The 19,769-nt window shown below is 36.8% G+C and overlaps 1 pseudogene across 1 annotated transcript in view; it reads right to left on the bottom strand.

Moving 5' to 3' along the window:
- Window positions 1–19,769, bottom strand: part of LOC308439812 (peptidyl-prolyl cis-trans isomerase D-like) — a 59,479-nt pseudogene that overhangs the window by 21,731 nt on the left and 17,979 nt on the right. Inside the window, exon 3 of the transcript in view lies at window positions 151–332. The product of the transcript in view is annotated as a peptidyl-prolyl cis-trans isomerase D-like (transcript). The remainder of the gene's footprint in view (window positions 1–150; window positions 333–19,769) is intronic.

Below are 19,769 nucleotides of genomic sequence, written 5' to 3'. Positions count from 1 at the left end.
TCTTCCGAACCAAAGAGTCAAAAGAAAATCTTCCACCCTTATTTAACAAGAACAACTTGCCTTCTTGAACTGAATTCTCTACAATAACTGTCCAAATCACAACTTAGTAACTGCAGCACAGATTGTAAGGGCTCCTTCTAGGTGAGATACTTGCTCTATGGTCAGATTTGGACAGCTGCCAGACTTCTGCTCCTTCTAGAACTGGTTCACTAACTATAAAGCCAAGTTCATTGCGGGGCTTCTGAGGATATAAAGGGAGGTCTAACTCCACCAAAATGTTGTCTTCTAAAACGTTGTTTTCATCCTTTAAAAAGACATGACACTTAAAATACCTGCAATTTATAGCAAGGGCAAAATGTCATGCACCCCAACTCCATTAAGCTGTCAAACCAGACAATTTCTATGTAGCAGTTAACCTTTGCTTGAGGAATGAATGTGGGAATGAACATAGCCTTAGCGTGTTACCCCATATTTTCTTGAAGGTATTGTTTTTAAGTACTTCAGAATTTTCCATTTACATAAGATATATTGATTGGAGATCATTATAATCCAATGTCACATCTTCTAGGGAAATATTTGATCACACTGGAAGAGAGGTTGGAAAGCCAAGATGTGTCAAATACTCATTGTACATCTTTGGGGGCAAAAGATCTAAAATGTTTAAAACTCCATATTCTCTTTTTCTGTTCTGTCTCTTGTCTGTTACCTTTTCCTTCTTTTTTCTTTCTGTCTTGTCCTGTTTCCTCTTCCTGTTCATCTGTCCCTCTTTATATTGTTTTAAATGTAGTCTTTCTTCTCATACATCTTAAAGACCCATGATTGCTCCAGCCAGACATGAGAAGATAAGGGTAGTGGTTCTTCCCCCTCCCCCCTCATTCTTTCCCTTCCCTGCTTCTTTTTCCTTCTTTCATGCTAGAGATTAGTCCATAGTCCCTTCTGCCTTCACACAGCTACACATTTCACCCCTATTACAGAACTGTACCTTCAGTTCCTCTCGAATTTGAAGAGGAGTTATTATTAACATCCATAATCGTTGTGGTAATTTGAAGAAAAATGGTCCCCCCAAAAGTTTATTAGGGAGTGACACTGTTAGAAAGTATGGCTTTGTTGAAGATGTGGTCTTGTTGAAGAATATGTGTCACTAGGGGTTGGGCTTTGAGAGCTCAAGTATGCAAGCCAGGTCCAATGTCTCTCTTCCTGCTGCCCAAGGATCCAGATGCAGAACTCTAAGCTACTTCTCCACCACTATGTCCGCCTGCATACCTCCATGCTTCCCACCATGACAATAATGGACTAAACCTCTGAACTGTAAGCCAGTCCTAACCAATGCTTTACTTTATAAGTTTTCCCACAGCCATGGTGTCTCTTAACTTGAATAGAAACCCTATCTAAGGCAACAGTCATAAGAATTAAATGAAATATCTTTTAAAAGTCCCAGAAGCTAGACGAGCCTCATCCAATGTAAGAGACAAAGACATACCTTGAGATTCGTTTCAGAATTATGAAGAAGGAATATTCATATAATTTCTGGGTCTAAAATATTCTTAATACCACTAAGTGTAGTCCTTTGTCATAATACTATTGACCTTGTTTATTTTTCGGGAGCTCTGATTTTAAGAAGTTTCTAGAAAGGGAGGTTGTTGCCTTTCATTTTGATGGTGGCGGGCAACAGTCATTGCTATGACAAGGAATCTGTTATAAAAAATGGGGTAAAGCAGTGCCAATGGAGACCAACTTTGCATTTTTAAATCTGTTCTTAGTTATGATCCATGTCTGTCCCATCCTCCCTTTTCTCTCTCCAACTGTCCTGGAATAGTCCCTCAGAGAACTTCATCAGTTCTTACTAAATACGTGTATACTTAATGATACTTGAATACATACAAGTTTGTAGAAGGTGAATACTTCGAAATTCTCAAAGCAAACATATAGTGAGGAAGTTCACTTTGGATTTTAAAAATCAGAAAGCCTATTTTAGAAATGTGAGCCCTGGAAATCATACCAACATTTTGTAGACTGTAATTTTAAAATTTTTTTTACTTATTTTATGTATATGAGTACATTATTACTCTCTTTAGATACACTAGAAGAGTGCATCGGATGTGAGCCACCATGTGGCTGCTGGGAATTGAACTCAGGACCTCTGGAAGAGCAGTCAGAACCCTTAACCACTGAGCCATCTCTGCACCCTTCTAAATTGTATTTATTTTCATGGAAAATTTCATACATGAACACTGCATTTACTTCCTTCCTTTTCCCAACCAATCCTATTTCCCCCTCCCAAATCCATGATCTTTTAAATTATTATTAATTATTAGATGTATATACATATACATGCACATATGTATATACAATCTACTGAGTACAGTGAATGTTGACCATTTTTACACATGTTAAGACTGTCCTCTTGGAATTGGAAAATTTATGTAGGAGCCACCTGGACGAGAATGATTCTCTCAGCAGTCATTGACTACCTGTAGTGGTAGCTATTCATCTATTAAAAGGACATGTGAAATTCCCCCTGTGCATGTTGGCATAATAAATGCTGTTGTCATAATATGGATCTTCTGACAATCATACCATAAGATTTTATGGATCTTTCTTTCTGTCATGTTTAGGTAAGCATCTTGAACATTTGACTCTTAAAATATTTCTTGCCCTTTTTCATGATTTTTCCTAAGACTTTCACATAGAGATTATATTAGTGACACATCAATTGACATTGGGTACCTCATGGTAACGTGGTCTCTGCAGTTGGAACCGGTGTGGATATTTGAAATACTCTTCATATATGGCATGTAGAACATTCTCAGATAAAAGGTGAGAGCTACATTTACCCATGGATATAAAGATCAGCAATTAGAGTAGAGCGAGAAATGAGAAAATAAACCAGCAGGCTCTTCTCCCTTGTCATTTGTATCTCTAACCATAGTATTGTCTTTCAAATGTTTTTCTCCCTGTATCCTAACCACATCTGCATCAGAGCAACTTTATCCTTAAGTAGGATTTGGAGAACTCTATGTTGATAATACAATTAAAAAAATTCTCCAAAATGAAGAATTAAAGATAGAAAAATAATGAAAACTAAACAACATCCTTGCCAAAGAAGATAAGGGGCTTTTCATAAAGCCCCACCTACCTTAAGAGTTATAAGCAATCAATGTTGATGAGACACGGAGAACCAATATTCTTCATGGATAGACCTCCTGATAGGTTACCCAATTCCAAAATTACCCTTGTAGTTTATGTGCCTCTCTCTCTCTCTCTCTCTCTCTCTCTCTCTCTCTCTCTCTCTCTCTCTCTCTCTCTCTCTCTCTCTCTCTTTCTGTCTCTCTCTCTATGTCTCTCTCTCTCTGTCTCTCTCTGTCTCTCTCTCTCTGTCTGTCTCTCTCTCTCTCTCTCTCTCTCTGTGTGTGTGTGTGTGTGTGTGTGTGTGTGTGTGTTTGTGTATTATATAAGTCATGAACTTAACAAAGAAGAGGAGAGATGAGGGGAGTTAGGAGGAGTCCAGGGAAGGATGGAAATGATATAAATATAGTAGACATGTATAAACTTTACAAAAAACCCTCATGTATGAACTTCTTAAAAGCACTAATTTTAGACTACAGCAAAAAGCAGAAGTATAAACATTACTTGAGAAATATGTGACCATGCAAGGTCATATATTGAACCTCATGTATGTTGGACTTCATAGAATTTATTTTATTAGCATTTTTGTAATATTCAGAAACCCTAGTCTGCTAAAACAAGATTCTGGACCACAGTTTATAAAATCATTCTGACAGACATTCACAGAATTATAAAAGTCATTTCACAGTATCATCCTGATTAATGATACCATTATGCCTGGTAAAGAAGCACCAAGTTTCTGAGAGTTTAAATACTCCACTATTTGAAATGACAAGCATTTTTCCATATAGAATGGCATCTTTTTATGCACACTTTTCCCGAAAAATAAAGGATTTAAAATTTAGAAACACCAGGGAATACATTTTAGTGTTTTGAACGTTAGAATATGTTAGAATAAGTACGTGAGTGCTTTAGAGAAAGGCTGTCTATTTTGACAGGTAAGAGTAGCTCAGAGTGAAAATACTGAAAGAGAAAATCTTCTAAAAAAGCCAATTGTGTGCATGAATTTACACAAGATGAAAGCGTGTCTACAATGATTTCCCAAGGTGCATTACGTCTAAGGTTTATCATGATAATAATTTAAATTTGTTTTTCATTTTTTTTTTTTTTTTGAGCTCTGTTATTCAGAGAAACAATGGATCCCAAAAGATGGTTTAGGTCTTGGCATATCACACAGTGTATATCTTCAGTGACATCAATTGCCCCCAAATGGCTGTTGTTCCAGGTGCCTACTCTACTTCTAGCCAGAAGAAATGTCTAGAATCAAAACAGTACAATGGATCCAAGATGCAGATTAAAACATGGACACAAAATTGCGTTGAAAATATTTTAAACCTGAGCCCTTGAAATTGAGACAAATGGAGTGAAGAATTCTAATTTATGATTAGAAAACCATTGCCTAGTTATGAATTTTAGAAAGTAATTGAAGTTTTGAGAAATTAAAAAATAATTCCAAGCATTCAATAATTTTGTTATATCCAAAGTAAGGTCACAGCTTAAGTTTTGTAAAATGTAGCATACCAATAAATCTGCTATGGGAACATAAAGTTGAAACACAACAATGGAAGCCTGTACTTTACACTTAGGATAGTGGCAATTAGAAAAAGCAGGAGGGACGAAATCAAGGTAACCCCATGAAGAACCACAGACCTTATACTATTGTCTCAGCAATAGGAACAGAGGAAGAACTCGATTCCTTCAGATCCCAAGTCTCTGAGATTCCTGGGGTCTGAGCTCACCCAACCTTACCAGTTTTTCTGTCTTGTGGCATGGCCCACTTACCCTACAAACTGTCTTCTAAATTCTTATCCTTACAGCCATAGAATAGTGTACCACTTATTCCTCATCACAGAGGGTTATTTTTAGTGTGGATACAAGTTAATACTGGAACCTACAACTGGTTAAAATCTGAGAACAATAATTGGAGTGTTTGTGACTCCTACTGGCGAATGCATTATCCCTCTTCCCTTCAAAACTCAGGGAACACCATGAAAGATGGGGCAAAAAGATTGTAAGACCTAGAAGACATGGAGGAGTACTAGAAATAGTTCTCTGGACATATAGGACTGGGCCACTGTAACTATGGAGTCACAAAGTTGTGGTTGTGAGCACAAAACAGCCAATACTCCAGTGAACATGGAGGATGGAATACAAGGCCCCATGCCTAACTGAGGAGTTATTTGCCATTGATGGCTGGTTGGAGCTTGAGAGCAAGAATTCTTTAGAAATATGACTCCTGGTATGTTGCCTGAACTCTACTGAATGGCTTTAGACAAGTTCACAAAGAGACGCCACTAGAAAAAGTGACTTATATAAAAACAAGTAAGTAATAAAGAGAGAGGCCATGAAGTTAGTCTTGGGGGAAGAGAACTCTAGAAGGACAAGAAAATGGGTCATGAGTAGATATGAGCAAAATATGTTGAATACATGTATAAAATTCTCAAATAGTAGATTAATAGATTTCATTAAAATCCTAGAAGGCTGTTTTTAAAATTAAAGTAGAATTATATGGATAACAAATCTAGAGTTATGTATATACATCATCTAAGATAAATTTGAGATATCGATTATATATCAATCATTCAACTATCCATCAATGGGGAATCTCTTATAAGTGAAGTACTGATACTTCTGACTCGGTTTTGTGTTTTACAATTAACCACAATGCTGAAAATGAGAAATTATTGAAAATTCTGCACTCTGCAGAGTTAATCCAATACTGCTTTTCACGTTTATATCCAAAGCCCAGGTTCTCTCTTGGACTCTAATTCTAGAACTTTGTGAGTCACTCTTAGTACAGGGCACTTTTCTAACTCATCATTGTCATCATCAGAACCGTATCTTATCACTGAGTTCTCTGGGATAATTGTATTATTGCCAATAATCATGTTTTATTGCTGAGTTCCATGTAATAACTGTATCACTGCCAGTGGCTCATGACTGGTTCATGATTTCCTTGCAGAGTTTTTCACAAAAAAAAAAAGTTTTTCACTTCTCTAAAGTTCTAAATGGTGTATGTTAAATGTTTTCAAAACTGAACATACATGAGAATCATGATAGAGTGATAAAATGCTGTTTTGGGCTCCACTCCCAAAGACTCTTGTTCAGTAGGATTGGAAAGAGATATGAGACCATGATTCTCTAACAAGCTCCAGGATGATGCCAGTGATGGAGTGGATAGATGGAGGTACGAGAACCTCTGGTTTAGACTAATACAGTATTAATAGAAGGCTAAATTATTAAAACTAAGTTACTGGATAAGGATTTGGTGCTAAGAAAAACTTCCCATCATCCCTTAAGAAAATAGATTTAGATAAGATTGCAGTCAAATAACTTGTCTCATTATCTCTTATTTTGCTTTATAAATTCAGAAAGGAGGCCCCCAATAGTTAGGCTCTAGTATTATTTTTAATTCTATGGTTATACCTACAAATGAGTCTTTATGCAGCTCCATTAACTTCTCAGATCCATAGGCACCAGCAATCCCATACCTATTACCCAAAACATTTTGCTTTGATTTGTATTTATTACTTAGAGGTGTGATAAATCTAAAGGTAATTCCTATCTTAGGATGATTCATTGATTGCTGTGCTGCCCTTGGCTTGTAAAGAATGAAGGATGCTGGCCTGCTGCAATGGGTATCATTGAATAAGAAAACTACTTGTCCACAGTGGCTGGGTTTTTCTAGATTCCAGAGAGAATGCAAAAGAAAAGAAAAGAAAAGCAAACTGTGTTCAGTGTTGCAGTGTTACCTTAGTTGCCTGAATGTTTTAGGTGATTATGGTTCTTCTGAATTCCCCACATAATAACTTTAGATTTTCTACTTTACTTTGCAAGCACAGGCCTGGCCAGAATTCAAAAAGACTTTGTCAGATAATTATGCAAAGTATCTTGAAACAATCGGCAATTGGGTGCAAATTCATTTTTTTTTTCTGAAAAGTGACTAATTGTATGCACAGGTTTCAGAAATTTGTGTACCGAAGTACACATTTGAACAGACTGTGACTAATTATATCAAAATTACAGTGAGCTTTTCTAAACTGAATAGCATGCACATTGAGTTAACACAGATAATAGGTGATTGAAATCAGTTCTTCTGTGGTTACTTCATTTGAACTTAATTCACCCCTTTGTCTTGTCCCATCTCTGCTTTCCTCAGTAGACCCTATGCCTTTCTTTCCTCTCCCTGCAGCATTTCTCAGTCTTCCAAAATTACTCTTTATTGATTATTTTATTTACTTGCATTTCAAATGCTATCCTCTTCCAGGTCTCCACAAGCCTCCCATCCCCCTTCCCCTTTGCCTCTGAGGGGGTATTTTTCCCCTTTGCTGCTATGACAGACACACATATCTTTATTTGGGGACATTTTTATTAGTAATTACTCTTCCAGTAACTTGACATGCTTCTGATAATTAAATTTAATCTTCTACCAATACCTGTCTTAGACTTGGTAGCTATGTTAAAAAAAAGTAATAAACAAGTTGAAATAGACGGTTACTAATGTAACCCTGCACACTGCCTGACTTCCTGTCCTCTTTCATCCTTCCCTCTTAACCTTCTTTGTGGACCCAGCTTCTTTTTCCTTAGGCAGAATGTCACCTTACTGGAGTCCCACTGTGGCCCCCTTTAAGCTTTCACTATATATAATACTTCACAATGATATTAACAATAGAGCTGAGCATGTTATTTCTGTTTTCCCAGTCTCTAGCTCCTTTAAGAATGAAGTCTTCATTGCAGAATCAGCTCTTCGTAAAAAGTCCCAACACCGTCTCAGGAATATGAAGTTGAAGCAGTTGCTTCATGGACATTTATGCCACAACCGTCAGAGCCAGGTCAACAAGGCCAATAGGCATCTTGAAATAACTTCAATCTTATGAACTTATTCTACGTCTTTTATATTTTATGGGGTTATGTGGCAATGGATTGAAAATTTATAACGAGTTGTACATATAATTTCAAGATAATAAACAAATCCTTTGTAGAAGCGATTGATGTGGATGTAGGGAATGTGGCCGATATAAAGAGAAAGAAAATAGAATTAACTGAAGGAATGTGACAGAAGGCTTCCATAATGAATAGAGCATTTTAGGAAGAATGCATTATGTATCATAAGGCTTTTGTTTTATTTTTCTATTTCCTTGATTTTATATTCTTTGAAATCAGCTTGTATAAGAACCTGAAATGGAATGGTCATAAAAATCCATGCATAATGAAATAAGGTATTCCTCAAGCCCTGTCTCATCTATTTTTAAAATGTATATTTAAAAGCTTGCAAGTATGTGTATGTATGTGTGGTGAATGTACATGTACATACACACACATACTGAAGCTGATCTCTTGTGTCAATCTCTGGTGTTACCTTTGTGAGTTGTCTGTGCTGTTTTTCTGACACATGAACAATTACTTGGTCTGGGGCTCACAGTCTGATAATCAGGCTGGCCAATGGTCCACAGGGATCCAAGCATCTTTGCCTTGTGACACTGAAATTCCGATCACTTGAAACTGCACTCAGCATATTTATACCTGGAGATCAAATTCAAGAGTGGTGCCAGGTAGAAAGACAGAAGACAACAAGATTAAGGAAAGAGGACAGAGGAAGAGGAGGAGAAGGAGAAGGAGGAAGCCTCGATGGACCAGAATTGCACGTCCAGGAGAAACCATAAGTAGCAAGGGGTGTTATAGCTGGAGAATAAGTTAATATAGTGTTAGATCTGCCCAATCTAAGCATATACCTTATAATTATAATAACTAGGTTGTGTATTTTTAAATTATTTTATTGGATATTCTCTTCATTTTCATTCCAAATATTATCTCTTCCCCACCCCAACTCCCACCCCCCTCCACTTATTTCCATGAAAATGCTCCTTCTCCCAATTACCCTCTCCACTTCAGTGCTTTGGCATTCCTTTACAAAGGGAAAAGCATGCCTTCACTGGACCAAAGACCTCTTCTCCCATTGATCCCAGACAATGCAATGTGCTTCTTGGGGTTGGAAATTCCAGCAACAGCAGGTGAGAGAAAGATCATGCTGTGTCTTAGTTCTCTATGTCTGTCTCGTCCTTATCACTGTGTTGACTTTGAGATTCAGGAGTTAATGTTGTTTCTCATATGAAATCTGATATCTAATTTTGAAGGGAAGATGGAGTTCAATATAAATTCCCATATGTGCACCTTGAGAAGATATCTCTCTATCTTTCTCTTTGTCTCTCTCTGTGTCTCTTTGTCTCTCTCTCTCTGTGTCTCTCTGTCTCTTTGTCTGTCTCTGTCTGTCTGTCTGTCTGTTTCTCTCTCTCTCTCTCTCTCTCTCTCTCTCTCTCTCTCTCTCTCTCTCTCCCTCTCTCCCTCTCTGTTTGTGAATAGAGCTACTGAATTTCTCACATGGAAAAGCATGAAAACAAACCTATATATTATCTACAGATATAGTCTTGGACTTCATCAGGCTGGGTGCTCTGCTGTCCACAAAGTAGCTAGAGCCTGCCCTAGCGATCATTATGTTTTGCATGTTTTTGTATACGAAGGACTCAGAATACTGGCTGAAAGAATAGGAGACTAAGTACAGGTTCCTGGATAAATGCCCTTTACACTGAAGTGCAGCAGTATTACACTGAGACTTACACTGAGGTGCAGAAGTGTGTGTTGTTCCACCATCCTAACACCTCTTTCACCACTGTCTTGGGTTTGGTGCTTAATCTAAGCTGTTGCAGCCATTGTTAGTGGTTGCTGATACTTGAAAAGTTGTCTGCCGAGAAAGAGCTATTGCAGGGAATTGTGTGCTGTTATGCTCCATGCTACTCTGTTCTGGACTTGTGAGCTGTAGATGTAGATTTTTATGCAGTCATAACACTTGATAAATAGCCTATGTAAGTGTCTTTGCCCTTAAAGAAACATTAAAAAATCGCTCTGTAGCTGTAAGCTAATTGGTTGCTATTGATATCTTTGTTCCCTGAGCTGTGTATGTATATAAAGGTCATTGTTTCCAGAGCCTTTGGGGTGATAACTTTTGTAAGTTAGCATCTTGTTATTGTACACACATTGAGATAGTGCTTTATGAGTTCTTCTGCTCCTGTGCATTACTTCAAGGAATGACTGAACTGCCGTATCATACTGAAAGTCTATCTACTTAGCCTGTCTCTGAATGTCTAATTTAGTGTCTTTAGCCTTCAGTGAAAGTTATTTCATACCACAAACTGTTGCTTTCGAACAGCATGTGTTGCACTTCCAAAAGAAATATTAACGACTCATGTTGACATTGACAGTGGAAATTTTAAAAAATATTGGTACCCTTTGCGCAAAAAATTATAACTGGTTTGTTTTCTCTGAGGACAATTTCAGCCAGTTTTAGCCCCATTCAACTGAACTGGCAATTATATCTTGATGGCAGCCAGCCAGTGTTTATCAGAGCTATTTTAGAAATTATGGTCCTCTCAAAATTTTTAAAGTTAGTCCATTCGGTTAATGAAAATTTGATTTGGAATGAAATGGTCATCTCTACATTTTGGTATTCTTTTTAAAAAAATTATTTTATTGGATATTCTCTGTATTTATACTTCAAATGTGCCCCCCTCCCAGCTCTTGTCCACTGTCCCCCCCAGTTGTTTCCATGAAGGTGCTCCCTCTCCCAAACACCCTCTCTACCTCAGCATCTTGGCATTCCCTTACACTGGGAAAATGTACCTTCACTGAACCAAAGGCCCTCTCCCATTGATGCCAGACAATGCTATCCTCTGCTACATATGTAACTGGAGCTGTGTGTGCTCAATGGTTGGTGTTTTAGTCCATAGGAGTTGTGGAGGGTTTGGTTGGTTGATAATGTTCATCCCATGAGGTTGCAAACCCTTTCAGCCTTGGTATTCTGTGGTAATTGGCAGATTTATCTTAACTTAAATATAGTACACATTTACTATGAGTTTCTATTTTTTCTCTTAGGGCACTGATAGTGATCTGACAGCTTTATACTGAGATGTTAAAGACCAATCCTTTTCATTTATTGAGGGAACCAATTATCAAAATGGAATGAGGAAGTGGATTGGTACATCTAACAGCAAACTTCATGAAAACCATAATCCGATTTTGTTTATCATTATACCGGTTTCATTTCCTGCTGGAGCATGCTTGAATGCATTTATTTACCATGCTTTGGAACAGAAAATCATGAGGTGATTTCTGATAAAGTACACAAGTAAGAATTAAATTCTAGTTATGTGTCCTCAGTAACCAGACTACAGAATTGAATTCAGACAAAAACATTTTGTTGCAGGATCTAGATAATACTGCAAATAGCAGAAAAAAAGTTTAAGGGTGGTGAGGCTAGTTGACAATGTCTGTTTGTTGACGGGGAGGATGGTGATTTCAGTTAATTTCAGATTTTGTTCATAAAATTGTGAATTACAGCAATCTATCTACTTTGGAGTCAGGAGGATGGTCATTAAAACTATAGAAACAAATTGCATTACTTTAACAGAGGAACTTGTAGATTTGTGGACATGTTATTAGTGATGTATTTAAAAATCTGTCAAGCCCCAAACTGTAGCTACTAATAAATTATTTGTTTATATCATTCAAATTACTGGGAAGAGAGTTTATTTATATAGGGCCTTTATCATGGGATAACACTTAAATCAATGTGCAACTTTCAAACATCAACAATAGTTACTAGAAAATACATTGTGCGATGCCTTCTAGGTTCTCATAAAAAAATTAGGTCAGACTATATTTCTCCAGGAAAAAAATATTCATAAACTATCTCTATGGAGTGATAAATCAATTCTCAATTTTTTTCTTGTCACTTGTAAGAAATCCATATGAAACATGGATGTTTATTCTAACGCTGTGGTTCATGATAAGCAAATATAGTTTAGCATAGGGTTTTGATCACTCCAGGAAGACTTAGCATGAACTCCATCACCAACAGTATAATAGGAGCCAAAACTTTGAACACTACAGCTCAAAATGCATTCTCTTTGGTGAACTTAGATATCAGGTAGGTAATGTTCCAGGACTCAATGTGGAGAAGGTACAGTTGTTCACTGCATGTGGCATCCTTCAAGAATTTTTTCTTTTTCCCTTCTCACTTGAATGGGTCCGCCATGCAATCCAAATGCTCCTTGGACTTTTTATGTGATAGAGCTTTACCTCCAGCTCTGGATACCCCTGCTTCTACTTCATAAAACTTGGATAATAGATACACTACACAGCAAGCTTCAGGCTCTTTGTTGAAGCAGGTTCCCAGGAAGCTGTTCCTGAATTGTATCTTGTATAATAAAATGGTAAGTTTAGCCCTTTCAATATGATTTGCAGAATTGTCAAGCCTGAAGAAGACATAGAAACCCTTGAATTTATGAATGTATGATCAGAGCTATTTCTAATATAGTTTGAGAATAAACAAATGTTACTGATTTTAAATTCTCCAATAGATCATCAAAGCATTATATGTAGTTGAGTTTTAAGGGAAAAATCTGTTTAAAGGTATATTTCTTACTTTTCACATCACCAAAACAGAAAGCTGAGTAGAAGCAACTTAAAAGAGTAAGGAAGGGTTCACAGTGGCTCATGGTGCCCAGGGACTTCACAGTCTATTATGGTAGAGAAATTATAGTAATTAAAGTGGCTTCCTCAATTGGCAGATGCATAAGTCAGGGCTGTTCACTGAGACTGAACAGGAAGAACCAACATAACAGGAAGAAACCAGATATAATTCTCCCACGACAGGGTCCCTAATGGTATGAATTCCAAGTTTCAGGTCTCCAAACAGCATTATGGCTGGGGAACAAGTGTGTGAGCACATCGGGAATATTGTACACTCAAAACAGGAGAGGAAGCAATTGTGCTGTGTCTATCCCAGTAACTGCTGTCTGAACTCAGGATGACAGTTTTCTCATAGCCAGGTCTCAGAGATTTCAGGTGGGTCAATGGAAAACCAGCAGGTTCAGTGCACTTTCTGTCTTTGTGGGTTGTTTTACTTTATGCTATGCATTTAAGATGGGAGAGAAAACTTAAGTCCTAATACTTATATAAAGACAATGGATTATATTATCTATTATTTATCTACTTATGTCAATTGATAGAGCTTGGAATTTGTTGTACAATAGATACAAATCCTAAATTTAAGCTGCTTTACAATTTCTCAGCCCCAAGACCTGTATTGACTTATCTTTGTATTTTTATCTGTGGTAATTGGCTCAAATTCCTTACTCATTTAGTCTTTGCTCAAGCCAGTAATGTATACAATGTACTTTTAAAAGTCCACATCAGTACAAAGTTTCTAAAGGAGAATCCCATCCATATGCAGCCCATGTCTTCTTTCTCCAAGTTTCTTCAATAATTTAAAATATTTAACAAGTTACTTTGTAAAATACCCTATCTTGAGATTTTAATAGCATACAAATTATAGATAATAATATATTTCATTATGTCATCTACACACACACACACACACACACACACACACACTATACCTGGTTTAATCATATTGAACCCCATTATACTGGCTTGTACTTTTTAAACACATGTATAGTTATTCCTTTACCTATGAAACTTATGCCCATAAATATCTCAATTTTATAACATTCAGTTTAGCATGCATTACTTCCATTTTTTATTAACTGTGATAGACTGTGGCATGAATTTTGGCAAAATAAGTAGTCAAATCAATCTTGTAGTTTTGTCTTGATTTTGCATCAGATGCAAAGAAACATTAATTACAGAAGTATAACTTTCTAAGCATAGATAATTATACTTATAAATACTACACTATAATATAATATATAGAACATTACCAACATATTATATATCAATCAACATACTTTTAAAAGTCCACATCAATACTAAGTTTATAAAGGAGAATTCCATAAGTATGATGCTCATATATATACAAATTTATTCTTTATGATACAGAGGTTCAGAGTTCACCACATTAACATGGTTTGAAGCTGAGAATTTCTCCACAGCCTGAGGTTGAATGCCTACTCATTAGTGGGTGGTACTTTTCTGGGAGGTTCTAGAAACTATAGAGAGGGAACTTAGAGGGAGGAAGTGTATCACTGAGATGTCGCCCATGGGAGCATATTAGCTTTGGTTCTTTCTGCTTCCTGGTATAGGACAAAATTGTTCTATTCTCTGTGACACTTTCTCTATCATGATGATCTGAAATTGTGGCTAAAGAAAGCCATTCTTCCTTTGAAGTTTCCACTGTTCATGCTTTGGCCATATAGATGTAACTAATACACACTGTATGAACATGACACCATGGCAACAAAGATGCCTCTGTAATTCCATGTAGAATTCTTAATTTGTTGTGTTTATGTTTTTTCAATATAATATCATACTAGGTGTGTGAATGTGTTATAGGTGAAGGTGAAGTTTGAAGTGAGTCAGACTAGATTGGGCGGCACTGAGTAGAGCATCTAATTAAACTCATCTGTCAACCTAAACTTGAGTGTGTAAATTCATTCATTCATTCATTCATTCATTCAACTAACCAGTAAGATAACTATTAAATAAGAACTTAGCCTGGAATATTGGAGATTTTACATGTGTTCAGGCTATATTAATTGAAATTCTCCATTATAAGCCTATCTTTTGTATACCAACAGGTTTCATGTATGTATGTATGTATGTATGTATGTATTAATCATGTATACACTGATACATTTATATATCCATTTATCCATCTATCTATCCATCCATTATTTATCTATTTATCTGTGTATTGATAGACTGAGTGATCAATCTATTTATCACTATCTCTCTCTACAATATTTGTCAAGAAAATTAGCTAATACACTTATATATCCACACAATTTGCTTTCTGAAACCTATAAAGAAAGGCATTGGTATGAATCTGGTTTGCTCTGAAGGCCCAAGAACCAAAGAAGCCAACAGGGTGACTCCCAAGCCCCATGTATTTTAATAGTGGCTCTGGGAACTGCGATCTCCCAGTGTTCAAAGGCAGGAAACTAATGACTTGGTTTTAGAAGCGAGAGAGAGAGAGAAAATTGTCCTTTTCTCCCATTTTGTTTGATCTGGGCCCTCAGCAGATTGTATTATGTCCATCCACATTAGTGAAGATGACTTTTTGTCACCAATTGACTAAATTGTGTCTAACAAGCTACCTGGCTGTACTTTAATTCATTCAAGTGAGAAGGAAGGTGGCCATCCTCCGCTGGGGGTTATCTTTTGAGCTGCAACAGGAGGAACTGCATTCTTGAGCAACTGTTACAGACTATATTCGGTTTTAAGCACCTTGGTGTTAAGCTGTGATTTTGATAAGATATTCCAAATTGTTTGGATATTAGAGGAAAGTGCAGTAAAATTAAGTCGATTTGGGTTATTGTACATCATTTTAGGATAGTGTATATGGCTTAGGCTTTTACATAGAAGATTACAAGAATGAAAATGGACTTCAGAGAAGGAGCACAGGAATGCTCCTGTGCAGCATGAAATGGAAGACAAAGAATTTGGGGATGATCGCCAGTTGCACACTACTATCACACCTTACAGAGGCGTGGGCTGGTGTTTAGTCCAGCCATGTTCCTGTGATTCTGTAACAATACAAGTTTTAGGGGTGTTGGACCCAAACCTGCAGAAATAAGACCTCAGAACAGTGAGGTGTCAAGTGTCGGGGGGGGGGGGGGGCTTGGGATGAAAAATAAAGAGAAAAAAGCAGAAGATGTGACCAGGAGATCATTAATAAACTGATGAGTTACACCAAGCAAGTTTATTTAGAACGACAGCATCATTTATACTATTTGGTTATTATATGTCATTTTAGGACAGCATATATGGTTTAGGCTTTTACATGGAAAATTACAATATTGAAAATAGACTTCAGAAAACAGTGGCTCACTGCTGCTGTTTTACAGCATATTTTGAAAAATATTTTTTCTTGTGGTTGGTAGTAAAGGTTGAAAAATAGCTAAGTCAGACACAGTAGGGGGGAAAAACAAAGACCAAACCAAGCAACAACAATAAAAACCAAAAACCATTCAATGCCTCAGACACAGCTGGCCTAAAAACTAGTAAGGACAGCCCAGGGGGAGAGCCAGGTGCCCAGAAACTGCAGCATTCGCTTCTTTGAGACTCTGGCTCCAGTCCTGGACCAGCTTTGGCAAATCCACTCCTGGACAAGGTTACAAAACTAAAGTTCTATTTGTCCTTTCATCATGTCTCCTGAGAAAAATCTGCGCTTGTCTGCTTTCCTAAAGTTATCGTGAAGAAACTCATGTGCAGCTAATATCAAAACAGATTCACACTTATCATATGCTAAGTATTTTGTAATCATTACCCTTTGTCCCAGTGAACTCACACTAAAGTTAGTGTTTTGTTAACAGCACAAGTGGTACATATTTTGGCTACTTCTATTTTCTTATTAACCTGGAGTTTCATAAGAATTAGTGACTGTGTCATGGAATTTGAATGATTCACCCTTTAAGTCAGGAAATCTTCCTGAAGCTACTACAGATAACCATATACCTGCTGGAAAAATGTCCCCCAGTGATTTATTTTGATCCTTTTATTGACCAATCGTAATCTAACACAAATCCCAAGAATACAATGAAGCACAATGCTGCTAAATGAATCCCCAAGTTCTTTTCTTTATACAGATAGAAGATCTCTTAACCATCATTAGAGAATCTTCCTTCTGCAATTGATTGCAATTCATTCAGCGAGGCACACTTAGTTTGTGCATAGCAGTTAATCAGACACCAGTATTACACCTTCTCTAGGAGGCTCAGAGATCATCTTGGAGTAGGGGCTAGTAAGATGGTAAGAATCAGAAGGAAGAAGTTTCTGTGGCAAAATAGCATTTTCTGGACACAATAAAGCCATGACACCCATAAACTCACAGTAGCTATGACTGCGTGAACATGACTTGTGAAAGATAAAGACAGCCAAGATCTCATGAAATAGGGAGGGGCTCATGAATTTACTCCTAAGCTGAGAAGCTGTTCAATGTTAATGGCTACTGGGGAAGAGAGAATCAGTTTTCTTGTGGGAAGCAGTCCTTGAAAAGCTTCTCATTCTCTTTTAAATAGTGTTACACCTATGTGCATACATGTTACATACAGTGAGTAGACTCTGGATTTTTACAAAAGAAAAAGGACGTGAAGTTGGGAGGCAAAAGTGACAGAGGGTAGAGAAGAGGAATTGGAGGTAGATTTGCTCAAAACACATTTTATGTAAGTATAAAATAATAAAATGAATAGAAAATAGTGCTGAACTTTTTTTTTTACAGATAGCAGTTTGAACTTTTATATATACATACAGGTAAGATTCTCACTAAATAATTGTATTTATTTGGAGACTTAATTGACACATTAAGTAATGCAATAAAGAGAAGTAACATTCTTTTTAATGTCTCAGAACTCTAGCAGTGGTGCCAGGGTTGGTTGATATCACAGTCAATGTGATGTCAAAATAAGGCACTAGCGGGTCAGAGGTGAGTGATATGAGAAAGTTGAAGATGCCTTACTCAATCTCTTAGATACAAAATTCAATCAATGACTTAGGTGGTGAGATAAAGGAGAATGCCTCCCTATAAGCTCATTTATTTGAGCACTCAGTTGGTAGAACTGTTTGGGAAGAATTAGGAGGTGTGTCTTTGTTGGAGGGAGTGTGTCGCTTAAGGTGGACTTTGAGGTCCCACAGGCCTAGCCACTACCAATCATCTCTTTCTTCCTAGGGCTTGTGTCTCAAAATACAATCTCTCATCTCCTACCTCAGCACCATGCCTGCCTGCCTGTCTGCTGCCATGCCTCCTGCCATGATGGTGACAGACTGGACCAATGAGATCTCAAATTAAATGTTTTATTCTACAAGTTGCCTTGGTCATGGTGTTTTGTCACAGTAATAGAAAAGCAACTAGTATAAGTTAGTACCAGCTAGCTCATATGGGGGTGGGAGTAATCTCTTCACTGAATTCCTCTAAACATGTTCTATGTTGTGATAAATTTAAATCTTATCCTTATAATTTTTAACTTTCCGATATTGTTTTCTCCCCCATAAAAGTAAATATTTTGCTCCCTGAATATTATAATTTTCTTTTGAAACTCCATATCAGGATTTATATTGAACATTTGCTAAATAACTACCATTCTCTAGTTTGACCCAGTCTGGCATTGAGACGGGATTTGTTATTAAGCTTATGTTTTGTTTTAATAAACAAAACTAGAAATCTCATTTGAATATCTTTTAAATTTAATCTTGAAATCTTATAATAAGGTTAGACTCCCTGTTTTTAGACTGTGGAAAACCATTAAAATTATCTTATTTCAGTAAATTACTGTAGGAATTTATTTGGAGGCCGCCAATAAGAAATTACCAATGTGTATTTTGACATTCTAAAATGTTTTATTATTTTGTTTTTACAATAGTAGTTCAGGGTTTTATTTGTTTGCTTGTTTTGTTTGTTTTGTTTTTGATTATGCAGAATGCATTCTATTAGATAATACAGCTAAAGATCACTGATTGTGATAAAGTTTGCAGTTGTGGCATAAAATTCTGCAATGCAGTAGAGTCTGATAATTTCTCTTCCTTCCTCCTTCCCTCTCTTTCTCCCTCTATCCCTCCTTCCCTCCCTTTCTCCCTCTATCCTCCCATCCTACCGCCTCTTCCCTCTCTTTGCTCAGCTTCCCTTTCTTTTGTACAGTGCACATCTCAGTTTGAGAACTGATCCTCTGTTGCTCCATGTCCTTTCAGACATGTAACTTAGGCTGACTGTAAACACTCCTAAAGCTGAAAAACCTTCTGCGTTACTTGGGAATCACAGAGAAAGCCTGAACTGAATGCCCCATGGTTTTGCTGCTCCATCTGTATTACTTGCTTCTCCATTTAAGGGAAGCTGCTGAGTCCATTCTTCATATTTCTGCAGCTCCAAATCCTCTATTCTTTCTCAAACATATGCTGTGAAGGGAAAACGTCATGTTATTTTATAATCTATGGATTTTTGTAACAAATCCTGTCCCTCTTTCCCCAAGAATCAGTTTACTACTTTATGCATTTATTTAATATTTGTTATTTTATTTTAATATCAATAAAATTATCCTTCTATATTAATGTAGAATTTAAAATACTTTCCTCCAAGTTAAATTAGATTCCCATATGCATGAATATAAACATATGCATATACATTTTATATGCACATGTTCATACATAAAACATGTCCATATATAATGTAGGTCAAGTATGTAACTGTGTGACTATGATTTCCACTGGAGAGTTTATGTGTAATGTATTGACAAAACTCTGATTCTGACAGATGCTGCTTATGCAAAGAGGACAGTTCTAAATCCATCATAAAAAACCCTGTGCTGTCTATCAAGAAAACTTCATCAAAGTACCTAAGCTCACTGAGCCCTGTGCATTTGTCTGTAAAACTGGACCAATAAAAATAATTTCCTTACAGTTTCTAACTATTCTCTGAGCCTTCTTTTCTGTCTTTCCTATATACATCCTCACTCCCCATCTTCCAGAGGGCTGTTCGATTTTGCACCAGCAGGACTGGTGCACATATATGTAACAATCATACAGAAAAAATCCACAATCCTGAAAAGGGGTGAGAGGAACTGAGAGGAAAGTGACCTAGATTTTAGTTAAAAATAATTGTTAAATAAAGAGCAAAGCAAATTTCCAATTCTATTTTGCTA

Source organism: Micromys minutus (genome assembly GCF_963924665.1).
Source record: "Micromys minutus genome assembly, chromosome: 30".
NCBI lineage: Eukaryota > Metazoa > Chordata > Mammalia > Rodentia > Muridae > Micromys > Micromys minutus.
Note: the sequence above shows the minus strand (reverse complement) of the source record. Positions and strands in the feature narration are given on the sequence as shown.